Source organism: Lagopus muta, chromosome 12 (genome assembly GCF_023343835.1).
Source record: "Lagopus muta isolate bLagMut1 chromosome 12, bLagMut1 primary, whole genome shotgun sequence".
Lineage (NCBI taxonomy): Eukaryota > Metazoa > Chordata > Aves > Galliformes > Phasianidae > Lagopus > Lagopus muta.
The window spans coordinates 484,877-509,325 of NC_064444.1; the positions used below are offsets into that span (position 1 = coordinate 484,877).

General features: G+C 54.8%; 1 protein-coding gene across 3 annotated transcripts in view; it reads right to left on the reverse strand.

Annotated features, from left to right (window-relative positions):
- The window catches only part of ZFHX3 (zinc finger homeobox 3), a 510,916-nt gene that overhangs the window by 123,340 nt on the left and 363,127 nt on the right, over nucleotides 1-24,449 (reverse strand). The window contains exon 1 of one of the 3 annotated variants that reach the window (XM_048958824.1): nucleotides 17,208-17,779. The exons of the other annotated variants lie outside the window; for them this stretch is intronic. The gene's annotated coding sequence lies outside the window, so the exon portion shown is untranslated. Of the gene's footprint in view, nucleotides 1-17,207; nucleotides 17,780-24,449 lie in introns of those variants that run through there. 3 annotated transcript variants of the gene reach the window in all.

Consider the following 24,449-nt stretch of genomic DNA (forward strand, 5'->3'; position numbering starts at 1 on the left):
GGGGCATGGGTAGCCTGGGCTCCAGTCACAATCCCAGGGCCAAGCCAGCCTTGGCACCCTGCACAGCATTGGCTCCCACATGGCCTTCCCTGCACCTCCAGGATCAGTACCTGCTGAGACAGGAGTCTGATGCCCTAAACAGCAGAGAAACCCAGTACCAATCTGCCCCAACTCAGGACACTGCCATCATCAGGGTGAGCAGGATTCAAGTATGTCAAATAACAAGGAACAGTCAGCTGCAACCCTCGAGCATCTTTTAGCTGAGGTTGTTCTCCTCAGTACCAAAGATTTTCTTCAGCTTTCCCATTGTGACTACTCCAGTAATTCACACATCTCTTCAAACAGGGGAGACAACCTCACGCCTAAAAGCCTGGGACTTGTTCTCCACAGCCGCTGCTCATCTTGTGTTAAGTCACCAGAAGTTTAAAGAAAGAATTCAGCCGGTCCAATTGCTCAGATGCTTCCTCCACAGGAGGAAAAAAAAAGAAAGAAAAAAGCCTATGGTGTAAATATATCCCACTGCAGCTCAGCATCTCCCCTCCATTAGGGATAGATCATGAGTCGCAGCAGATCCCTGCCAAAACAGCAGTATTTGGAATAGTTACAATTGTTAATGTACATCCTCTGCGATAACTTCTCAACATCAGGAAAACACAATTCAGCACAGCTGGCACAGAGGGGGCCAGCAAAGGAACTTCATTCCTGGAGGACACGACTTTTAAACAGAAGCTGTTCCAAGAGGCCGCCATCCCAGCCTCACCTACTGGTCCCCACCACCACACTGCTGGAAAGTGAGAACACGAAGCAGCAGTGCGGGGTGTGCTGAAGGCAAAGCACCGAGCAAAGCGCCCCGCACAAGGCGAACAGCACTCACAGCACTGCGCCTCCGCGCTGCAGTCCCACAGCGGTGAGCACCTCCCTGTCCTACGGGGATGCTGCGGCAGGAGCAAGGCTCTGCCCCAAAAGGCAGAGCTTTTTCTTTTCTTTATTTAAAAGGTGCTGCTGGAGGTAGAAACACATGAAAGTCTGTGTAGGACAAGGGAAGGAATTATCCCTCCCATTGATTTTCGCTCTGGGGTATTAGAAAGAACACAGCATTTATCTGGAGATTTCTTCCCAAAGCTAACTACGGACTTTCAAACGTAAATGAGACTTGAAAGGGGCTTATCGGGCGAGCGATCTGCCGCAACCATCATCGCCGAAAGTGGGAGCCCCGGCGGGGAGCTCTGTGATGCCATTGTTCCTCTCCGGACATCTGAAAGCTGCCATTATTGTCCCCGACTTCAAACAGGAGCCAAGAGGGCACGGCCGAGGGACGACGACCGAGCAGGAGCTGCAGGACAGGGCGCTTTCCCGCACACCTTCTTCCCCTCCCGAAACCGTCGCTCCCGTCTCCCCGCCCTCGGCGGATCCCCTCGGCTCGCCCCGCGCCGGGCCGCCACGGGAGCGGGAGGAGACGGGCGGGGAACCCGGAGGTGGCGACGCCCGGCGCGGGCTGGCCGTGACCCCACAGCACCTCCGTGGCTCCGCCCCGGGCACAAAGCGCAGCGCCCCGTGCCGCGCAGCGCGAGGCCCCGGAGCCGGGCTGCCCCCGGCGGCAGGTAGGTGGGAGCCTGTAATTGGTGAGGCAGCAGATTAGAAATATCGGCAGCCTCTAAGTAAGACTTTAATTTACTGGCAGATCAATAGCGCTAGGGTTATATTGGCAAAGTGTCTACAACTCTATTGACTCACGCAATTCCTCTTATCAATTTATCAGAAATCTGGAAGCCAGAAGATATTGTTCGAAGAAAAAAGGCAGCAGGAGTTTGAACGCTTAGCATGGGCTGCCCAATCAGGCTCTCAGCGCTAAGCATTTTACAGCAGATGTATCTGCTGCAAAGGAGGCTAATATATGATATGATTAAGAGCTAACTTGCCTCCCCACATGCCACGCAGCCTTTTCAAGCCGCTCCTCACCTCAGACCTTTGCACTGCACACATCACTACAACACAAGCAGTGCCAGCAGCCCCGATGGAATGTGGAAAACCGGCACTCTGCATCACAAGGTCCTAAATTCGGACCAGCCGTCCAACCGCAGCCAGGCTGAACTCTGTTTCCCATAAAAGGAGCCTTACGGGACTTTCTCCAGCACTGAGCATCTGCTCACAGAGATTCCAGAAAAATCACTCCTTCCACACTTACGTAGAAAATGAGGAGAGGGCAGGTATACCCTCAAACCTTACTTCCCACCCTCAGACGAAGAACTCGACGCACGGGGCCCATTCTTTTACCCCACAGGCTGCCTCAGCAGGAGTGTGGCTGAGCCAAGGATGCAGGCCGGGCTGCTCTGCTGGGGAGCAGGGAAGGAGCCGGGGGAAAGACCACACACCTCCTGTAGCTGCTGTGCCCCTCTGCATCCCCCGGACATCCTGTGCTGTCACCACAGTGAGGCAGGGTACTCTGCTGCATCGCACTTAGAAACCAACCCAAATGAACCCCCAAGTTCTGTCACCAGGAGAGCAGCGCGCCCCAGCCCACCGCCATGCTTAGGGCACGCAGGGGCACTCCCTGGAGCAGGGTCACACAGCCACCCCTGCAGGGCAGCCCCGTTCCTGGCAAGTTACAGACCGGGTGTTTAGCATCAGAACGAGCCCCTGGTGGCCTCCTTTATCCTATTCACAGCCACACTTGGTCTTTAACCGGGGCAACCCGATGCCAGAAAGAGAGCAGCAGAACTGTTTGCATTTGCTCAGTGTTACCATGAGCAAACTCGGGCACCAGGCACTGCTCCGGGCTCTGTGCACAGCTCACTGCTGTCCTGTGCCCTAACAACGGTGCCTGCCGCTGGGGCAGGGCAGGCCACCGTGGAAACATGAGTCTCCCCTCGGCCACATCCAGCCATGCCACAGCACATCTGTGAACATGGAGGAAGGATGGGGGCTGTCCTCGCAATCCCACAGGCCACAGCGCTGCGGAGCATCCATTCTCCAGGGGGATGCCCAGGTCCTGCTGCCAGGGCCCACGCGGAGGGCAGGGAGCCCCCAGCACGACAGTGCTGCGTCCGCACTGCACCCGCGCAGGACAGTGCCTCGGCCACATCTCCATCATCACGGAGAGAGGAAACACGTTGAGCTGCCCTGGAAAGCGGCTCACATAGCAGGTCCTGGGGCGTGGCCTGCAGCTCCTGCCTGCGCACGGCCCGGCCCGGATGCACCCCGCAAGAGACCGGTTCAGCTGTAAATAAAGCTTCAACTTGATTGGAGACCGTCCCAATTGCTTAATGGCCCTCCTCTATTTAAATGCAGATTTGAACTTTTCACCCAGGGTCAGGCAGATGGGAGCCCGCCCGGCCCCAGCAGGGTCCAGGCGCCAGGCCCGCACTGCCGCAGCGGGCAGCCCGACTCCCACCGCAAGGTGCAGCGGGGCCTGGGCGGCCGCCGCCTCTATGGGGAACCGCATCCGGAGGGCAACGGCGACTGCCCCAATGGAGTGCGGTCAGCGCTCAGCAGAAAGCAGAGCTGAGGCAAACCCCTCCGGAGCAGAAATAGGACCGTCGACACAGGCCCCACAGCCACAGTTCAGCCAGGATATCGCAACCCACGGCATTGCCCGGAGCTTCCTCCTCCAGCTCTGTGACAGGTGAGGCTGCCCGGCACACCGGCACAGGCTGCTGCCAGCCCCGTCTCGCCGTGCTGCTGCGTGCCAGCACACCCACCCTCACACCGACCAGGATGCAAAGAAATGAAACCCATGGAAATGCCAACCAGGGGGAGAAGAGCAGGGTAAAGTCAGCGCGTTCTGGAAGTACACACATGTACCATTCATTACAGATGCTGAGTAACAACATTCTGATCTGTACTTTCCAGGGAAAACACCTCTGAGCTGGACTGCAGGATGAGTTCCAGTGCTGTGGAGCCCTTCCCAAGAAGGCCTCCACTAAGTTGCTGCTTTCCTTACTCCTAACACAAAGCTCTTTCATGCAGGTCCTCTGAGCACCAAAGCTGGCAGATGGGTGGGACACAGATGTGGCCCTGCAGCCCGGGGTGGGCACAGTGAGCACCAGGATTGCTCAACTCCTCTTGTTAAGCTCACAACTCACAGGTGCTGTCTTAGCTATCACCCAGTGCACGCCTCTGCTGTCCTCTGCTCTCACCCGGCCAACCAGAGGCAGGCGGCCACCAGACCTGCCCAAGGACACAGCAAAGCCACCAGCACAGCACAAAACCAAGCACTGCCCTGCATTCCCTTAGCCATGTCAGCAGGGTTTACCCCATTCTGGAGTGAACGCCAGAGCTACCTGTGCTCCTGTAGGAAGAGAGCATACTGCACAGAAAAAGCAAGGAAGAGGAGTAGGGAGAAGGCCTCCACAAGTGCCGCTATGAAAAGAAGCAGTGACTTGCACAGTGGATGAGCTTTAAAAAACCACCCATGACAAGTGTGGTAAGAGCTTCATACACCAGGAATAACTGCCTCTCCTAGAGCTGTAATCATCGAGGTTGCTATGAGAAACTGACTTTCTCCCCCTAGATTAATCAAAACCATGTTATTCAGCATGGCATCAGGACAGATCTACAATTCCACATCCCTTTGTCTTGCAGGATATGAAATGGAAAAGTGAAAGTCAGGGCAGGGGAAAAACATCTTCTGGGTCTAGAATCCAACCAATGGTAAACCACTGGGTATAAGAAGACATGCTTCAATGCAGAAGGGCATTAGAGCCAAAAGCCAAGGTAAAATACAGTACCAACCCCTCTTTATTTGGTAGTCATAACGTGATAGTGCAAACAGTAATAAGGGCTTTAGTCTCTACTACAAGTCCCTTGAGCAGCAACCCACTGCTTTCAGCAGCTTTCCTGTAAGGCTTGGAGCACCATGCCCACTTAAATACATTTTTCTCTTGTTGCTGGATCCAGTGCTGCACCACTCACTTCACTGCACCATGAATTCACTCTTCCACAATCCCACTGACTCAGTTCGGAGTGAAGGCGGCTTGGCCTCAAGGCAGGAAGGAGGAAGGGGAAGCCCCATGCTCCTCAGTGGGAGCTCTGAGATGCAGCTCAACCCTCACCTCTGGCCCCGAGCACGGCAAGCAGCTCACCTGCACGCGACTCAGCCCCAGCAGAAGCAAACACCTGCACAGACTGCAAGAAGTGGGAGGGAACACAAGATTAAAAGGAGCAAAATCCTCAAGTACTACAAGCTACACAGATGCACCGTTCCCAGGAAGAGGAAATGCCTGCCTTCCCCTCCCCAAAAGCAAAATTCAAACTCCAAGCTGACGTCAAAGGCCAACAAATTCCACTCCATCCTTGTCATGCCCAGGTCACCAGAGAGTCTCTGGAGCCTCCTGTCTGGGGAGAGCCATTCATCCCCTTGCAGCTAACACTCCCCACTTCAACATTAGAAAGCAAACATCACCTGTTTGGTGAGCTTGGGTTGGTTTTCCTCATCTGCCAAAATGCAAGAGCCTGAGCCTGGTAGCAAAGCACTCACAGCACACTGCCAGCACATCGCAGCCAACCATGGGGAGCAGCCCATGGGGCCAGGCCTCGCCTGCACGGCAGGGACATGCATGCAGGCAGTGCTGCTGCGGGGGGGTGGGCAGGTCAGATGCCTGAATTGGGGAGAATAGAGACCTTTTGCTGAAGCTCCAGGAAGCAATGGGAAAAAACGCTAATTAACTCAGCAGCAAGTTGTTAGTATTTGCATATAAATGCCGCCACAAATCATTATAAACAAGCTAGGACAAGCTGGGTCCATTAGCATACACAAATCCAGCCCGGCCCGGGTGGGTCGAATGGAGGCCCGCTGCCAACTTCCAGGAGGGCAGCGGACAGCAGCCTTCTCTCTGCCAGCACTCCCCTTACCAGCATCAACAGAAGCCACAGGGATAAGTTCTCTGCCCTTGTTAAAAAAACAAAACACAACCACATGCACAAAAACAGAGCAGAACAATAAAGGAGTAGGATAAATTCCTAGGCCTCACTTAACAGCAATGCAACAGCTGGAAGAGAAGTCCTAAGGTGGTGATGCCCCTGCAGCAGCTGTGCTCCCCACAGGGCAGCTGTGCTCCATGCAGTATCAGGGCAGTGCTGTAGGGATGGATGCTGCCCGCAGTCCAGCTGTGCACCGGGCCCAGGCAGGCTGACACCAAGCAGCGAGGAAACCTGGTGGTTTGGCAGTCTGAGACCAAGAGACACTGCACTGCGAAGTTCTTCCTCCAGTGGGATGAAGAAGGAGGCACAAGCTGTAGGGAATACCTCCCACAACTGGCACACCAAAAGAAGGTGCCCCAATGCCAAAAAAGTAACAGCCCAAGCAGGACAAGCCCCAGGAATGTTATTACAGCTTCACAAGTTCACTCTTCCAAACGTCAGAGTAGTTTGCTTTATCACACTGTGTTTCATCGGAGCTGGCCTCCCTGCTCTCCATGCCCAATGGGCTGCTACACAGAGAAAAGGGATAGGTGTTACAAGGAATGGACTACTTTTCCTCCCACAAAAAGCCAAAATTTGCAGTTTCACTGCTGTAGGGTTCTGCTGTTTTTTCCCCTCTCCAACTGGCATCTTAGGATTTAAAAGAAAACTCAAGCAATTACCAGTTTACATTTAGACTTAAGTAAAAAAAAAATCCACCGTCTAATTTTAAACAGGAAACTCTTCCTGGCACGATCCCAAGATCCCTTCCACAGTGACTTTTATGAAACACAAGTTTCTCATCCCCAGCTCCAAGCGCTGCTGGCTCCAGCAGAGCTCAGGCACAGCCCTGGCTGCCGGCTGTCCTGGGACTGCCCCCACCAGAAGCACGGAGCCCCTTCACAAATGGAAAGCATCCATTAAACCATGCCCAGGCAGGCGTTTTCAAAACAGTGTTTAGAAATTCATTACCTCTTATCTGCAGTCAATGAGCATGCCTGGCTTCTTAGAGAGGCTGCAGCATGACACATCTAAATGGGAGCCAAGTTTGAACGATCAAGTAAGATAGAAAGGACGGGCTGCTCCACCACAACAGATAATGCATACCTAAATGGTTTTATAAGAGTATTAAAGTTGAAATATTATAAACTAGATTTCTCTTTCACCTAAGCACAAAAAAATCACAAAAGCTGCTAAGAGCGTCTCCTAGTCTCATGTCCTTCACCACCTTTTTTAGAAGCTATCCTCCTTGTTCAGGCTCTTGAGTGTGTTTGCAGGTGTAATGAGTTTTATTTGTCCGGGCTGGGAAGTCAGTTGTTAAGCTCACGTTTTCACTCCGGGTATGAAGTTTTTCTTCACTAATGACTTAGTACAGAACAAACCACTAAGAAATCTTCAATCTGTAGTAACAATCAGAATCTGATGGCTTTATACAGGAATTGCTCTTTAACGACCAGGAAAATGGGCAGCTATACAAAGACATCCATTACTGTTGGAGGACAAAGCTGAAGTGATGCGAAACTGAGCTGAACGTTGTACAGATGTAGCTAAATCACTATAGCAACTGATGGAGGCAAATTAGTGTAACACCCTACACGGACAATCAAGTCTCAGCCCGGGGAGGACCCAACAAAGCACTGCACACAACAAGCAGGGCCACAAGATGGGGATGCACCAGTTTATTCCCACTTGAAATATTTCAACAAACCCAGTAAAATATTCTCACTTGGTGAGTCTTGAGTCAGTAAGAGTAGCTCTTAGCTACTATGGGCAGCAGGAAGGCAGCAGGATCCCGCACAGGCAGCATCCAATGCAGTCGTGCAGTGCTAGGTCAGAACCCAGCGCAGCCACACAGCACTACAGTCAGAACGCAACGCAGCCGCGTGGCACCACTGCTGCGGCGGGCGGCTCCAGCGAGCTCCCTGCCAGCCTCTGGCACTCAGATGTGTGTGCAGACTGAGCCAGCATCTTGCTGCACATCCTCAACATGCCTGACTTACAAAGACAATAAAAATAGTATGCCAGCACAGCTGACATCCAGGAGCAACATCCAGCCCCAACACAACCTGCCAGGGAGAAGAACATGACACGCGCACATGCAGCCCTCAGCCCTCACGGCAGCTGTGCATCTCCCCGTTACCCCTCCACTACAGACAATGAAACTCCAGAGCACTGCAGCATTAGTAGGAATGTGAAGGACTGCTTCTAAATACTATCTTAAATTGCTTAAATACTAACAAAATTGGTTTTGAAACCTGCAGCAAGAATTTGTTTTGTAACTGCACAAAACGCTAAACAGGAAAGCAAAGGGTTTAAAACTGACTGGGACTATTGGGGTTCCAAATAAGACTACACATACAGAATCATAGAATAGCCTGGGCTGAAAATGACCACAATGATCATCTAGCTTCAATCCCCCTGCTGTGTGCAGGTCACCAACCAGCAGACGAGGCTGCCCAGAGCCACATCCAGCCTGGCCTTCAATGCCTCCAGGGATGGGGCATCCACAGCCTCCTTGGGCAACCTGTTCCAGTGCCTCGCCACTCTCTGGAGGAAAGATTTCCTCCTAACATCTAACCTAAGCCTTCCCTGTCTCAGTTTAAAACCATCCCCTTCTGTCCTGTCACTGTCCACCCACATGAACAGCCGTTAAGCATCTCCAAGTCAGTCTGGCTGCAGAGGAAGAGACATGGAGATAGGCAGGGCAGGCACGGCCTGGACAACAGGCAGAGGCTTCTTCACAGCGATGCTGACCACAGCTACTGTAGAGAGGCAGAGGGAAGCCAAGGGTTTTGTTTGTTTATTTACAGTTGGGACAAAACTAGACGTGACCCAGGCTAAGCAGCTGCTCAGCCATGCCTGCCTCTGGCAGGCGGAGGCAGCAGCAGGCAGCAGGTGGGCACCAAACCTGCAGCAGAAAGCAGCGCACCGCACAGGTGCAGGAACAGCCCAGCTCAGCCTGCTGCTGCACACAGCTCCGCAGGGAAAGCTGCAGGAGAAACTCGTGATCAGAGGCAGGAAACCCCACACAGCTGAGTGTGGAAGAACTGCCACTGCAGATTTCAGCAGTTTCAGTCTGCAGCCACAAACCAAGATGCTTTTTTTTCTTTTTTTCCCCTCCTTTGGCAAAGTTTTTCTAACCCAGGTCCCTTCCCTAAACTATTTCCCCATGCCTCTGCATCAAAGACCCGTGCCAGCAAAAAGAAAAAGAAAGCATCCAAAGCAAGGCTGCTCTGAGCAGCAACTGGCTTCAAGCACACGCAACCACGGCCTTTTTAACACCACCTGCTTCTGACTGCTCTCAGTCCTGTGCACAACAAGGCATCACTAAGCTCTGCACAAGACCCACTTGCCAAGTCTCTGTGTACAGCAGTAAATGACAAATTCACGCACGCAAATGCCACGTGGGTTTCTTACCATGGCATAAACCTGCATGTGGACGTTCTTATTTTGGTTTGGAATCAACCAGCTTTGGTACAGTCTATAACTGCTTCCAATTCAATTAAGCCAAACTAAAATAAACCATTCCTGAACTGAAAATAATGTCCACAGGGCATTCTAATGCGTAAGTAAATCCTTTGAAAAAATAATAATAAATCAATGCAAACTTCTCTAAGTAGGAAGGTTTGCTGGTAAGAAGAGCATATTTGTAACGAAAATCTTTGAAACAGTCAGAATTAGAAACCCAGCGTGGCTTTTACAAGACACTTCTCAGAGCTGAACTGCATTGTTTACTTAAGACAGTTAAAAGGATATCATCAGCGTGAAATGAAGTCAACTTCAAAGTCACACAGTTTCAAGTCCTAAACATGCCACAGCAATCTCATTTTAAGAAAACACATGCTCTATTTTTGTTAAAAGCGTTTCTCTTCCTCTGCTGTGCAAGAGGCTCATACGAGGAAGACGGAACCTTAAAACAAAACAAAAAACCTTTTACAATCAACACAATGAAAACGTTGGAAGTACAAAATCTGTCCCTTCCATGGCAGGATCCAAAGCAGCCATTTCCACCCAGAGGCCCCATTTGACTATTCTCTGCTCCTCCTGTGAAGGACCCATCCCACCATGCTCCCAGTCCTCTCTGTTGGCCCAGAGACACAAGCAGTCCCCAGAGCCACCATCAGCTGCCTGGCGCCCCATGTTCCACCCATCGTGCCTCTGCCCACTGCTGCCATGCCCTCCAGCTCCTGGGCCCACTGCTGGGAAGCTTTTCCAGGGCTACGCAGCCACCAAACCCATCCAGAGCCTACTGCTTGCTCTGGGGCCCCAAATCCAATGCTGGCAGCCCCCTGCAGAAGCCAGGAAAACCAGAGGCCAAAGGCAGAGAACAAATCCCACAATGGAGCGCTACTCCCAAGCACCTCAGGCAGTTCCTTCTCGTCCCGGTGGTACGTCCCACTTGGACAGGTCCGCACAACCTGCTCACTGTGCTCTGCAGAACAGCTCCCTCTGCACAGCACGAGGCAGCCCTGCTCATGCCCTCTGTCTTCTGCTAAGCACTGCGTGCTTGGGTGTTCCTTCCTCAGCCACTCAGCACTGTGCGACCACGCTGTCCCTCCCCTGGCACACCAGAAGGGGCCTGAATGCACTTCTGACAGATGGAGAACACAGCAGACAGCCTATCAGTGCTGAAGGCCAGCAACAGAGAAACCACAAAATCCACAAACTCCACAGGACAGCCATGGCTTCTCGGAGAACCTCATCAAACACATCTCACTGGTCACCACGTCCCACCCAGCAGCACAACAGAGCTGTGACAGAGATGGCCAAAAGAACAGCAGCGACCTCACACCTGCGAAAAGCAGCCAGACCACAGTCTGTGGGACAGAGATCCCAGCTGCAGGCAGCATACACCCCTGCTGAAATGCAAAGCAACACTACGCAGAAATGCACTGGGGAGCAAGCAGCTGCTCAGGGCTCTCCTAGTGGCACTGCCAACAGCTCCCCACAGGAGCTTCAGGCACAGTCAGGAGCTCCGGAGGAACACCGAGTCCTGACCCCGTGAGGCTGAGCCTTCCTCTGCAAAGTGCTGGGAGCACTTCCTTGGGCACCTTCAGAATTTGGCTCTGTTGCTTAAATATCTGCAGTCTCAGGTGGAATCACAACATGCCTGCCATGAAGGGCGCTTTTCATGCAGGGCTGTGCTGGAAGCAGACCCATCTGGTGAAATGCCAGGATCCCGTGCAAACCTCCAGGATGAGGACGCAGGGAGAAGGCTGGTCAGAACAAGCAGCCAAGGAGAAAGCTCTTCAGACAGTCACCGCTGTTGGTCAAGCAACCACGCTGGGGATGGGCAACAGGGTGCGAGGCACTGGGATCCTCTCTGGGGCCAGGCCACACAGCATGCATTCAAGCAGGGGTACAGCGCCCGGCAGTGGAACAGGGACTGGTATGGCTCCCAATGAGCCCGTCCTGAGGAGCAGGAAGGGGCACAGCGGTGCACCTGCTGTGTCTGCATGTGGCTCTGTTGAGGCTCAGACCTCCAGAGCAAGAAGCCAATGTAGGCAGGTGCTGTCACCAGCACAGCGCATAGCCCTCCTCCTCCAAAGCACCCAGAGAAAATCCCCTAGCACAGTGGTGGGAAAACAAATGGGTCTGCAGCACGACTTGATTCTCCTGTGCCAGGAGGAGGAAGGCCCTCCTTCTCCACGGTCTGCAGTGTAACCATGGTTGGAACAGTGCAGCTCCAGGCAAGAGGATATTTACATACCCACCTGGAAGCAGTGGGAGCAACGCATAACAGCTTGTGAACTGTCTGGAGGGAAAGAAAAAAAAAAAGGAGAAAGGAACAAAGAACAAAATGTAAGAATGCAATGATGCTTTGGGAATTTAAGACACGCTATGATTTTTCATAACAAACCCCCACTTCAGTCTCTGCATGTGAACTGAGAATTATCCCACTGCACACTCCAACTGAGGCAAACATTTGGTGCTGTGCCCAAAGTCAGCGTCAGCCCTAACACGGATCCCTTGACTTCCAAACAAGCTCACAGTGTTAAGCTGCTTCCAACTGTCAGTACGGAGATGAAAAACAGCATAAAGAAAGGAACTCGGGGAGGAAGTATGCAAAACTAAGAGAACTAGAATTAATGGGAAGAAACAAAAGAGGAAAAATTTGTGTCCAGACATCAGCAGGAGCTCTCGAGGAGCGAGCACCACAATGCTGCAGGCCCGTATCCCCTGGGGAAGGCTGGGATTCCCTTTCCTTGGTGCCGATGGTTCAGGCACTGATTGTGGCACCCCGCGGGAGCTGCAGGTCTGTGGGGCTCCTTTCTTTGAGCACAGCAGGGCACGAGCGCAGCCGAGCGCCCCCAGGGAGTGCAGGTCCCTGGCCCTGCCCCAGCACTGCCCAACAGCACGGGCACCACAGCTCCCAGGGGCACGGCCGCTGCTCCTGCTGCCGCCCGCTCCTAATGGCTTTATGTAAATTGCACCCAGCTCCTGCAATTTGCTGCACGCATTGCGCTGGGGGGGCTGGGGAGTGCTTGGCGTTCGGCATCAACAAAGCAGAAGGTTAATTTGAAACTCGCAGCCTCGCTGCCGCACGCTGGGCTCTCCCTCGCCCTCCCTCCCACTCTCCTTTCTGTGCAAAGCCTGACATCTACAGTTCTGTCTGGCACAGTCAGGGGCTGCTCGGCACGGCGCACGCGGGGACGCGGGCACGGCAGGGCAGGCGCACGGTGACCCTGGAGCCCAGGCCCTGCTGCTGAGGGCGCTGAGGATGGCAGCTGCCACTCACTGGCCCAGCGCACCTTACACAGCCACTACTGCCATCACACACTGTCAGATGGAAAACACCCAAAGAGAACACCCACGTCATTCCACACAGCAGCAGCGCGCAGGAACTTACTACACGTAGGGCAGCCTCGCTGTGCTGCTCTGTTCACCTCCCAGGGGCTGCGCATAGCGCTCTGCAACACAAGGTACAGGTGAGATAAGCTGTTACGAGTGTGCAGTCTGAACCACCCACAGAAATGGTTCTATAACACCAAGGAGCTGGGCTGCCACCATTGCCCTCCCATTGCTCTGAGCCGAGCCCAGTCCAGCCAACAGCAAACCAGCTACAAGATGCACATAGCACAGCTCTCAACCCAACGATGTGCACCTGACCTAAAACCTAAGCTCTCACCCCAAACAACACACATCTGATCTCAGCTCTCTCCCTAATATTAACATGACCACAACGCTCATCCAAACGAGATGCACCTGGCCAAAGCTCTCTCCTCTATCAGGTGCACCTGGCTGCATTCGCACTCCCACTCCTCTCCTGCTGTGCCAGGAAGGCCAGACCCAGAGCAGGAGCCATCTCCAGCCAGCTGGGACCCAGCCTGTCATCAGATGCACACTCCCAATTCTACACCAAGCACCATGGTTTGCAGGAGGCTGTTGGTGGTGCCATGGGGTGAGGAAGGTTAAGGCTGCTGCCATCCAGCCGGGCCAGCTGCCATCTTGGAGCCAGCCAAGTGGGGTTGCAGGGCCCAAGGTGCTGCAGGCCCACACAGGTCAGCTTCTCTGGTATAGGAGCAAGAGCCAACCTCTTAGTGCGGGATGCTGCCTCCACTGGTGCTCCTTCATCACCTGCATCAGAGGACCCAGCACAGCTCAGCATAGACGGACTTACAACCCAAAGCCAGGAGACCATGGGACTCATCTTCCCACTCCCCAGAAGCATGAGCTGTGCAATTCAGAGCACAACAAAATGTTTTTTTGCCCAAACATTACAGCTGCTCCGCTTTGGCTGTTATTATCACGAGGCACATTTGACACTTGTGACATAATGAAACTGCAATCGCCAGCTGACCACCCTCCTTCCTCACCGCAGCAAAGCTGAGGATGAAGCAAGGCCGTCTGCAGCCACCTGGACAGAACCAACTTTTGTAGCAATGCTGACACTCTGCCCCTGAGGACATGCAGAGCTCACACCTGGTGCAGCCATGGCCACTCGCCGGCCCTGCTGTCAGCAGCGGTTGCTGTGGCGATGGATGGCTGCCGCCTGCCTGGCCCAGCGATGTGCCTGGCACTGCTCGCAGCCGGGCCCGGTGCAGCACACAGCAGCGGAGCATGAGGTGCCCGCAGGCGGTGGGAGCACACCCATCAAGGAGCCTGCTGCCAGGGAAGCCCTCGTCCACTTTTGTTTTCTAAAAAAAAATGCAACAACTGCCTGGGATGTATCTGTTTCTCCAATCCCTGCCTACATAAGAGCCCACCTCAGGAGCAGCCCGACGCGTTGAATCGTGGAGCAGACAAAGCAGGAGGCGGGCCGGGCAGCTGTTCCTGCCCTCACCTCACCCCCGGCATGAGGCAGTTATATTTAGGTACACCACAGCCTGCGGTGCGCAGCCCCCTCGGGCACAGGCAGGACGCACATTTTCCAGATGACAGACCGCAGCTCTGCCAGCGCCGCGTGGAGCTCCGCACCCAGGCCTGCGCACAGCTGTCCCGCTTCCCGCTCATCGCCCCGACAGCGCGGCCACCACGCGTGGGCCTGGACTGAGCTGAGGGCAGGGCCACGGGGCACCGAGCCGCAGGGAACAAAGCGCGGTGCAAGGAGCAGCCTGTGGCCCGGCCGCATGCAGCCCTGCGGCACAGCTACGGCACGGGCACACGGGAGCCCGTGAGGCGCTGCCCTCGCCCAGCCCTTCCCAAGCGTGCCCACAACTCCCGTGCAGAAATTCCGTGGCTCTGAGCAGCGCTCCCGGCCCAGCGCTGGCCAAAGGGCCGAGCGGCTCTCCTGCAGCACTGAGCCCGGCACTGGCAGAGTGCGAGTTGCAGCACGGCCGTGCCAGAGAAAAGTCTGTGAAAAAGGCTGGTGCTCGGTTCTCAGCTCCTCCACGCAACAACGGTATTACTGCCGTCACTGCTGTCATTTTGGAAACCGGAATAAAGTGCGAGCAGGCCGACCTGTGCAGCTGTACACCCATCGGTGAGGTCACCGGTCCTTGTGAGGCTACCCACAGCCCCGCAGCACAGCCCGGCCCCGTTCCACAGCCGCAGGCCGGTGATGCCGGTGGGTGCCACGATGTCCCGGCGCCGCTGCCGCTCGGAGAGAGGGGAACCGCGGCGCAGCAGCATCCCGAGCGCGCTGCCTTCGCTCTGCCTTTTGTTTGCTTTTGTCAGCCGAAGGCCGCCTGCCGAGCGGGACACGGTTGGGGCAGCCCGGGGCCGGCGGCACGCTGCCCTCGCCCCGCGGGAGCCGGCCCAGCCCTGCCCGCCGCACTCCCAGCCGAGGCGGCCCCGCACCGCTCCGCACCCCGTGGACAGCGGCGGCCCCGCACCGCAGGTGTCGGCCCCGAGCGGCTCCCCGGGACGCGGCCGCTCCCCGCGCCGAGCGTTTGCAGCTCTCCTCGTGCGGCCGTGCGGGCTGCGCCGCGCCGTAATGCCCCGCGACTGTAAATCTATAACCGCTGCAATGATTTAGTGATTAAAAACATGATAACATATTGTGTAACTGCAAACCACAGAATCCCTGCCAACTCTCCTCCGAGATACAGGAACAAAAATACTGAAAATGCGTTGCTCGCAGCGGTCTTCCCAAACTCAACTGGAGGATTTTAATAATAATAACAACAATGAAAAAAGAAACCCCGACACCCTGACAGCAGAACGGGGCTGTGCACCACGCAAGGCTGGAAAATAAAATTAAGGGCAGAGTTTTAAATAAGGGTTCTGGCTGTAACAAATTGCGATCTCGACGTGCCTCTCTTTTTTCTCTTTTTAAGTTTGTCGTAACTGGAATAACTGGTCCTGTGTGATGTCTTGCATATTCAAAGTGCTTTGTAATAGGATACGGAGACCGAACCTTATTTGCCTAAACTCAATGGGTTTATTTTTTCCCTTCTTCCCCCCCCCCCCCCAATTTCTTTTTTCTTTTATTTTTCCCTTCCCCCCCTCTCCCCTAAAAGGCGGGGGGGGCAGATGGGGGGGAGGCAAAGGGAGAGCTGTAAGCGGGGAGGAAAATACCTGGGAGCGGGGCTGCGGCGGAGCACAGCGAGGAGAGGCCAGAACTGTCCATGGATCGCTAAAGGCGGCGGTGGGAGCTCTGCCCTTTACGCAGCCGCCGTGACCCTGCTCTGTCCCGCGTTTCCCGGCGCAGATCCCCGCAGCTCAGCGCGGAGCCGAACTCGCCGTGACCCCGCGGAGCTGCGGGCCGCTCCGCTCCGTTCTGCTCCGCGCGGGGCCGCGGGAGTGCGGCGCTGCGGCGCCCGGAGCGCCCCGAGCAGCGCGGGTCGGGCACGGCCCCGGGGCGCAGGGCAGTGCAGGGCAGCGTGTGCGGGGGGGCAGTGGAACAATTGCAAAAAAATTTAAGAAAATTATAACCAAATACAACAGAACAACCCCAAGTGATAAATAATTCACGCTTCCCAAAGCCCTGTGTGCGTGCACACGCACGGCGGCCCCGACCCGCGGACGGGCGGCGCTCCGGGCTCGGGGACGGCGCCGGGGCTGCGCGGGGCGGCGGTGCGGAGCGGTCCCGGCGAAGGAGCGTTCGCAAATATTTAGATAAGCGCCGTGCCGTTCGGCATTAAGTAATTAAGAACTGAAACTGAGCACGGGGCGATCGGCCTACGGCGGCCGCTGCCCTCACCTCTCCCATCCCCCTCGGCCGCATTCTTTCCCAAACGGAGCGTGCCCGCGGAAAATAAAAATCGCCGCCGCTCTCCTTCGCAGTTCCGTCCCGGCGCACATTCCGGGGCCGAAGCTCGGCGGGCGGCGTGGCCCCGGCACCCGGCTCGGCCCGGAACGATTTTAAGTACTTCTTCGCCCCTTTGTTTTGAGAGCGGGGGCTGCGCGGAGCTGAGCGCTGTTCCCGCGGGCGGCCCCGCGCCGGGGCGGGCTGAGAGCTGCGGGCGGCGGCGCGGCCCCATCGCTGCGGAGCGCGCTCCCCGCGGGCCGCCCGCGCTGCGCGGCCGCGGGCCGGGCCCTCCGCCCGCCGCCCATCGATTATGCAGATGGCGCGGGTCGATGTCCGCCGCCGGCCCTCCGCTCCGCGCCGCTCCGCGCCCCCCGCCCGCCCCGCCGGCGGCGCACAAAGCCGGGCAGCGCCGCTCCGCGCCCCGCGGTAAGGCGGGCGGGGCGGGGGCTCCGCGGGCGCGCAGCGGCCCCCGCGGCGCCGACACCTGCGCGTCCCCGGCGGCGGCAGCGGCGCGGGGCTCCGGGCCGGAGAGCGGCACAAAGTTTGCCGGGGGATCCGGGGCGGTGGGTGGGAGCGCGAGGGAGGGGGGGCCGGACCAGCCCCATGCAAAGCAGCCCGGGCGCCCCGAGCAGGAGGAGCCCGAGCGGGGGGACAGGGCAGAAAAGTTGCCACTTACGCGGTCGCTGCTCCGGCGGCGGCGGCGCTTTTAATCCCGGGCGGCGGCGCGGGGGCTACAGATCCCATGCAGGCTGCGGCGGCTGCGGCAGGAGCGCGCTCCGCGGAGGGGGCCGGGGCAGCAGCAGCGGGAGCCGGGGGCAGCGGCCGGAGCCGAGCGGGAGCCGCCGCCGCCGCCGCCGCTGCCCAGCAGCAGCATCGTCGTCGGGGAGTTTGCAGCCCCCCGGAGAGAGGGGGCCGCGGGCGGCGGCAGCAGCAGCGGCGGCGGCGGTCGGGTCGGGGCGGAGCGGCGCGGAGCGGAGCGGGCGGCGGGGCTGGCGGTCGCCGGAGCAGGAAGCGCCCGGACTCAGATCTGATGATTGGGAAGAAAAAAAACTCTTTGGATCTTTATTCTGCTAATTAGTTTCCTGCAAAAAATGGCTGATTAGTGCAGTGCGCATGTGCCTCATTACCCAGGCACGACGGGAAGGGCTAATTAGCCACCTTCTGGATCAATAAGATTCAGCCCAGGCGGCGGGGGAGGGAGCGAGCGAGCAGGAGCGGGCGGGGGGAGCGCAGCGGCGGCGGCGGCGCCGCACCGAAACTTGGGGCAGCGGCCGGCCCCCAGCCCGCGGCGGGGGGGCCCCGCTCCGCGCCGCGCCGGGAGGGGGCTGGCGGCCGCCGGGAGGCTCCGCTCCGCTCCGCGTCGTTCCGCGCAGTTCCGCGCCCCGCGGCCACCTGCCCCCGGCCCCGGGCGGGGCCGCGCCTCCCCGCGCAGGGCAGGGCGAGGACGACCCCCGCCGCCGAAGTTCCCCGGGAGGAGCCGGGAAAGTTGCGGGCGGCGGAGAGAGCACCTCGGGGCGGGCGCCCCGCGCGGCGCGGAGCGGAGCGGCCCCGCGGCATCGCATCCCCGCGGCGCTGGGCGCTGCCCGGCCCGGCCCGTGCAAACTTTGCGGCCGCCTCCGCGCGGGACAGCTGATGGATGCGGGCGCGCCGGGAGCCGGGCTACAGGTTTCACCAGCCAGCGCTGGCAACAGCTTTGTCATTTTCTAAAAATAAGAAGCTAAAAGTTATTGTAGAAGAAGGGGCTTTTTTTGTCCCCTGCACAATATGCCTTTTGTGAGTTTAATGCCATTCTGGGGCTCTCTATAGCCCTGGACAATGGGGAACTCCAGGAGGCGGCTGTGCCTCTGCCTTTTTTCTTTCTTGCTTTCTCTTCCCCCCCACCCCCCCCCCACCCCTCCTCATTTCCCCCCCCCTTTTTTTTCTTTTTTTCTTTTTCTTTTTCTTTTTTTTTTCTTTTTTTTTTTTTTTTAGGCATGGATGCAACATTCCTGCAGTTCCAGCAGAACCTCTGGTTTGATTAAATAAATACTTCTCTGGTGTTACGGTAACATTTTTCATGTTGTGTTTGCATCCATTTGTGATTATTATTTAATTTTTCTATTTTGAGCAGCTTTTCCTTCCTAACCCAACCTTGGCAAAAAATATAGGTGGATGCTGGGAAGGGGGGAATCTCAATTTCAGGAGGTGAACCAGCAAAGAATCTCTGTCCAGGATTCAGGAATATGTTTTCTTCATCCTCCTCTAAGAGACTGTTGTTTTTTTTTTTTTTACTGGCAGAAATGCAGCTGAATTAAATCATCTCTTGAAAATCTAAGGAAGCTTTTCAAATTTTTTTTTCTTTTTTGTTTTTTGTTTTTTTCCCCTCTCTTTTAAATAGTAACCCAAATAATTAACTTCCCGGTATGTTTCATAGCACTGAACAAGGAATGCAGTTGCGGTCAGTTTTTCCATTTGAGAGAACCTTAATGTAGATGTATTTTATAGTGAAGGTAATAAGCTGCATGTTTGTTGGTATTTCACTGAAATGTATCAGGCTTTCTGTATTTCTTAGCGTGGCGGCTGTCGCTGGGATTTTGACACAACCCTTTGGTGGGGTGGGGGGGGAAACAGCGCACGAACGGTTCCTAGAAATTGAGGGAGGCTGTGCTGGGTGCTACTGGAAGCGTCGTGTGTTTTGGAGATATTCCCAGTGCTCAGGTTGAGGTTCAGTGTGTACCACAGTTGTCTGAATATTATAAATGCAGCACTGAGTGTGTACGGTTGAATTGTGCATGCTGTGGGTTCTTTGCTTTGTGAAATGGACGGACCCAGCACAGTGCTGGCTCCAATCTGGCAGCCGCTGCTCCAGATGTTTGCCTGGTTCTGTGGGGCAGGAACTTCTTCAAAAAAAAAAAATCAACACAAAAATACCCAAAGCAAGAAGCCCTCCAGCAGGCAGAATTGTTCAGGGCTGCTCGGTGCATATGGAGGTGCATGTAATGTCTAACTGCTGTTCTGAGTGTGAGATGAAGGTGTTCTGGCAATCCATCCCAGCGTTCGGTGCGACGCGCAGGGAGGCTGAGGGCAGTGGGGACTGGGTGCTGCCTGATATGGTTCTGTGGAGTAAAGAAAAAGTAAACAAGCGGGGAAGGTAGTGTGGGGACCTGTAAGTGATGCTGTGGGAACAGGCACCTGAGCCCAAGCACGCAGATGCAGTCTGGTAGTCTTGTGCATTTTCTTTGCATTTGTGTTGTGCGTTCCAGTTCTGTGTTGCCGTCCTTTAATTTCCCATGACAACATATGGATTCCATAAAGGCAAACATGCCGAAGTGCATCTGTCTGGGTCGCTAACACAAACCAAACCTCCCTCCCCTCGCAGCGCTGCTCCGGCCGCGCGCCGTGCCCTCCCGTGACAGCCGCTCCTGCATTCCTGTCCTTTTATGCTCCCACGGCGATCCCGAGCGCCCCAAAGGGAGGAGGGCAGCGGTCGCGGGGTCAGCGCCGGGAGCGGAAGGGTTAAGCGGGAGCGGGGGCAGCCCGTGGCTGCGGCCCCCAGGAGCAGCCCGGCTGGGGTCAAGGCCGAGGGCACTGCTGTCCCCTGGCGCGGGCAGAGCCGGCAGCGGCTGGGAGGGGAGCGCGGGCTGAGAGCGGGGCAAAGCTTTGCCCTCGTTCTGAGCACAGAGAAAGGCAGGGATCCCGTTTTCCCATTTCTGCCAGGGTGGCAGAAACAGCAAGGTGTGCGTGTGTCCAGGTGTGCAAAGAAGGCTGCGAGCAAGGAATGCCCAGAGAGGCAAGCAGCCCCATGCAGCACCAAAACACATCCACGGAATCAAGAAGCAATTTGTACAGTTAATGGTTGGGTGCAGCCTTCAAACACATGTGTGTGCACGTTTCTCCTCTAGCAAATTTACTTCCATTAGGACTTCTTTGTGCTGGCTGAAAAGACAACCCAGTTCCAAAAATACAGGGAGAGCCCACCCTGCGCTGAGTGGAAACCCTGACAGCCCTGCCTGCTGCGGACGCGCCTTGGTTCTGTCTGTGTGGCTCCATAGATTGGATTTCTGGTTCAAATATCTCTCACTGAGCTCAGTAAAGAGAACCTCTCGGTATCAGAGCTGCAGGAAAAACAAGATTTTTCCCATAAGAAACTTTTTAAAGGCACCTGAATTATGAGATGAACCCCCTCTTTTGTCTTGCAGCACGCCTAATGTATTTGCGCACAGAATCGTATTGTTCATTTATATGTTATTTTGAACAAATGGAACTAAATACCTGTGCCATAAAAGAAAAATTGTTTGTTAAAATATGTGAGGAATAAGAGGAACAATGTCAATGCAGTGCACGTGGCTTTCTGGACATTACTTTTCACAAAGATGCCTGGTGTTTTTGAGATGCACCATAGGGGTGAGCCGCTGCCCCGGCCCCACGAGGAGCTGTGCAGCGATCCTGCAGCAGTGCTGCTCAGCTCGAGGCTCATCCCAAGGCACGAGTGGGCAGACCTGTACGGGTGGCAGTGATTTCTGGGGAGCCTTGGCTGTGCCGCATTGTTCCTGGGGTAGCGTGTGGGGCTGGGATGGAGCCTGTGGGGTACGGGAGGCAGCAGGCTGCCCTGTGTGGTGCTGGGGAGAGCACGTGGCAGTAGGGAGGAGAAGGTTCCAGGCTGGCTTTTAAAATTCAGGCTTTAAAAATTATTGTGGGGAAGAAAATCTCCATAATATCATCCACTTACACAGCCTTGTGCTTCTTGGAAATACGTCTGAAGCATTAGAACAAAGCGCAGAGGGCTGGAGTCCTTGAAGGAGCTCCAAATGATAAAGTCTGCCATTCATTTTAAACACAGCGTGCATTGTGAAAACACAGGTCAATTTGAAGGCATTTGTCAGATTTCCAGTTCCCTCTCCTCCTTTGCAATGGAAATTTGCAATCAAATCCCTACACTGGAGTTGGGATGTCTGCTCCATCGGTTACTACCTTAATGCTCAAAGCACTGCCCAGGTATGCTGCCTTTTTATTCAGGAAGTTTGTTTGCGTGAAGTTGCACACCAGAAGGGGGGAAGGCTGACATGAATTGGGCTGGAGCAGAAGCATTTATTTAGGAGTGGGGAAGGGGGGAAAGTGCAGCTGATGAGAAGCGACTGATTGCAAAGGGCTGCGTGAGCCGCAGAAGCGATCTGATACCATTTAAAGACGCCCAGCAAGAGGCATGGATGGGGATATTCCAGCAGCAGCACGTTCATTGTTGGGATGCAGAAATGCATCAGGGCTTAGAACGGGGCTGGAGAGACGCACCACTGAGCAATCCTGGCAGAGACGTGTGTTCCTTCTGGCAGCACGTCTGTATTGTTGTGGGCACGGGAGAGAGATGGGGGGAACGCACGTATTTAGAACAAATGCGTGCAGGAGGATCTGCGAGAGATTTGGAATGGGGGGGAATGTTCAGGGCAATTCAGAGCACCATTTCCTCTCTTCTTTTGTCTTCAATAGTTTTGTACTCAAATATTAAAATAAACTCGCACATCCACTTTGTAGCCAGGGGGCTCAGTGCAGCCCTGGGGGCAGTGGGGCGCAGTGGGCGCTTTGCACCTCTGCTGTGGCTGCGGTCAGGCTCAGCAATAGCCCCCGAGTCACCGAGCACATCTTCAATGGGACCGTGCTTTTTTGGCAGGCCCTATCACAAGATGGGCAGACGTGTCTGCGATAGAAATAAACACTTGGCATACATCTGTATGTTTTCTTGCTTTTTTTGAAAGAAACGAAGAAAAAAGTCTTGACATTTAATTAGGACACACTAACCTGATAAATATTGAACGTCATTTCTTTGTGAGCTGCTCTGTATGCTCAGTGTATTCTGTGGATGTATTCCACAATTGCACTTGTTTAATGCCTATATCACCTCATGCCTATTGTATTTATGTTGTCATCAATGTCAGATTTTAATTAAACAATTAAATCACTGTCACAGTAATTTCCCTAGAAAACTATTTTAAATGAAAAATCCCACAATAAATGTTTGGGAAGCACCTCAAAAGGAAGGAGAGGAAAATAAGTTACAAAATAAAATTACAATTTGCACTAAGCTAGAAAGAAAAAAAAAAAAAGGGTTTTCAGCACCGAGAAGGATCCTGTTTTACAGGGCCGTGTCCACAGAACCCAGAGCGCAGCAATGGGGCACCGAACCAACGCGCTGCCCTGCGCTGCTGGGGGTTGGGCAGGGACCCCATCGCCCCGGGGTCCGGGCTCCCCTCAGGGAACATCCCTGCTGCCTCTCCTCTTCAAATTATTTCAGATTTAAAATGGAGATTTGCAGCAAGGCCTGCATCAAATTGTTCGATACGTTAAGCACCAATACCAGCTGCACTTATTGTATAGTAACTGTGTACTCAGAGTCTATGCTGTAAGCAGTGGGAAATCTGATCCGATATAGCATCTTTGCTGCACTTAATCAAATAGTTCATCTTTGCCTCTTATACACGCATGTTTTTGTTCCTCTAAAACCTGAGCTTATACAAAAGGTGAAAACGAGAAGGGAGTGTGTACTTCGTATAAAATAAATCACAAATACGAGATGCAAAATTCATCAGACAAGGTATCTGAAATAATCATGCTCTCAAACGTACATTCAGAATATTACCTGCATTTAACATAAGCACATCTGACATTTGCAGCACAGCCTCAGACGTGAGGCGTACTTATTGAAATTCGGATGCCGGCATGTGATTTCAGGCAGCAATGTACCCTGCAGCTAACCCTGACCCTCCCCTATTAGCCCATGTGGCTGCTTTGATTCATGCCCTCTGAGGGCTGGAGCTGGGAGCCAAGCACCAGGGAGCGGCGGCGGTGGAGGCTGCAAGGGCCCGAGCCTGGCCTTACAGAGCAGCAAGGAGGGACGGGGCTGCCTCCCTGCCCCCAGAGCCGGACAGGAATCCCAGGCAGCATTTCTTTTTTGTCTGTACTGCATTTTTATTGGAATGCAGCTTTGCAGATCGGTTCAGCCTGGGATGCGTGTGGTTTCTATCAGCCCTGAAGTGTTTTACAGCTGGAGATGATTTGGGGGGCACATCGAGCCTGTCCGTCTGCAGCCAGGTCTGACATTTGTCTGCTGCTGTCTCTCTAATTCTTTTCTATGTTGCCTCCATCAAGAGGTGAGATTAACTGTATTGCACCGGGGGGGCAGGGGGATGGACGGGCACGATGACACCAGGCCCATCCCTCCCTCCTCTTCATTTTAGCTTGCTTCTTGCAAAAGCAATCCACTAGCAGTGCCTCCTCCTTCTTGCAGCCAGAACGCATCAAGAGCTGCAGAGGTACCTGGTGAGAGTCCAGAACAAAGGGGCAACTGCAGAGCACTGCCTGCGGGAGTCCCCACCACAGCCCTTGTGCTCCCGTTACGAGGCTGGGGCGCACAACCGGCCCCGTATGCAGCCAGCGAGTGCTGGGCTGGTGGTGGCAGGGAACTCCACCTATGGGGCACGAGCTGCACCAGAGCCTCCCTGAGCACTCGGAGCAGCTCCTGCTAGGAGCCAGCCAGCAGCATCCTGCTTTTGTCACGTATGGGGCTGCCATCACAAGTAACTTCACTGAACACAAGCACACAAATACGTATTTTTGTACACTGTAAAGGAAAGGGGAAAACAGATGGGGTTGCACAGAACCTCCTCCAGGCAGGAGTGGCTGTGCTGGAGGAAAGCATTGCTCATAATGACACTTAAGCCCAGACACTTGAATGCTAAAGGTTAAACTTACATTCTTCAAGAAAGGGCTCCTTGCCAGCTTGAACTGTGCTGTGTGTTCACTATTGCCTCCTCCTCCTCTTCATCCACTCTCAATCCACTTTTGGTATTTGTTGAAATAACTGAGGTTATTTTTGTGTTTTTTTTTCCCCTAAGACATGTTCTCTACACCAGTCCTCAGCCTTGTGTCTGTCACAGGGTTAAAAAAA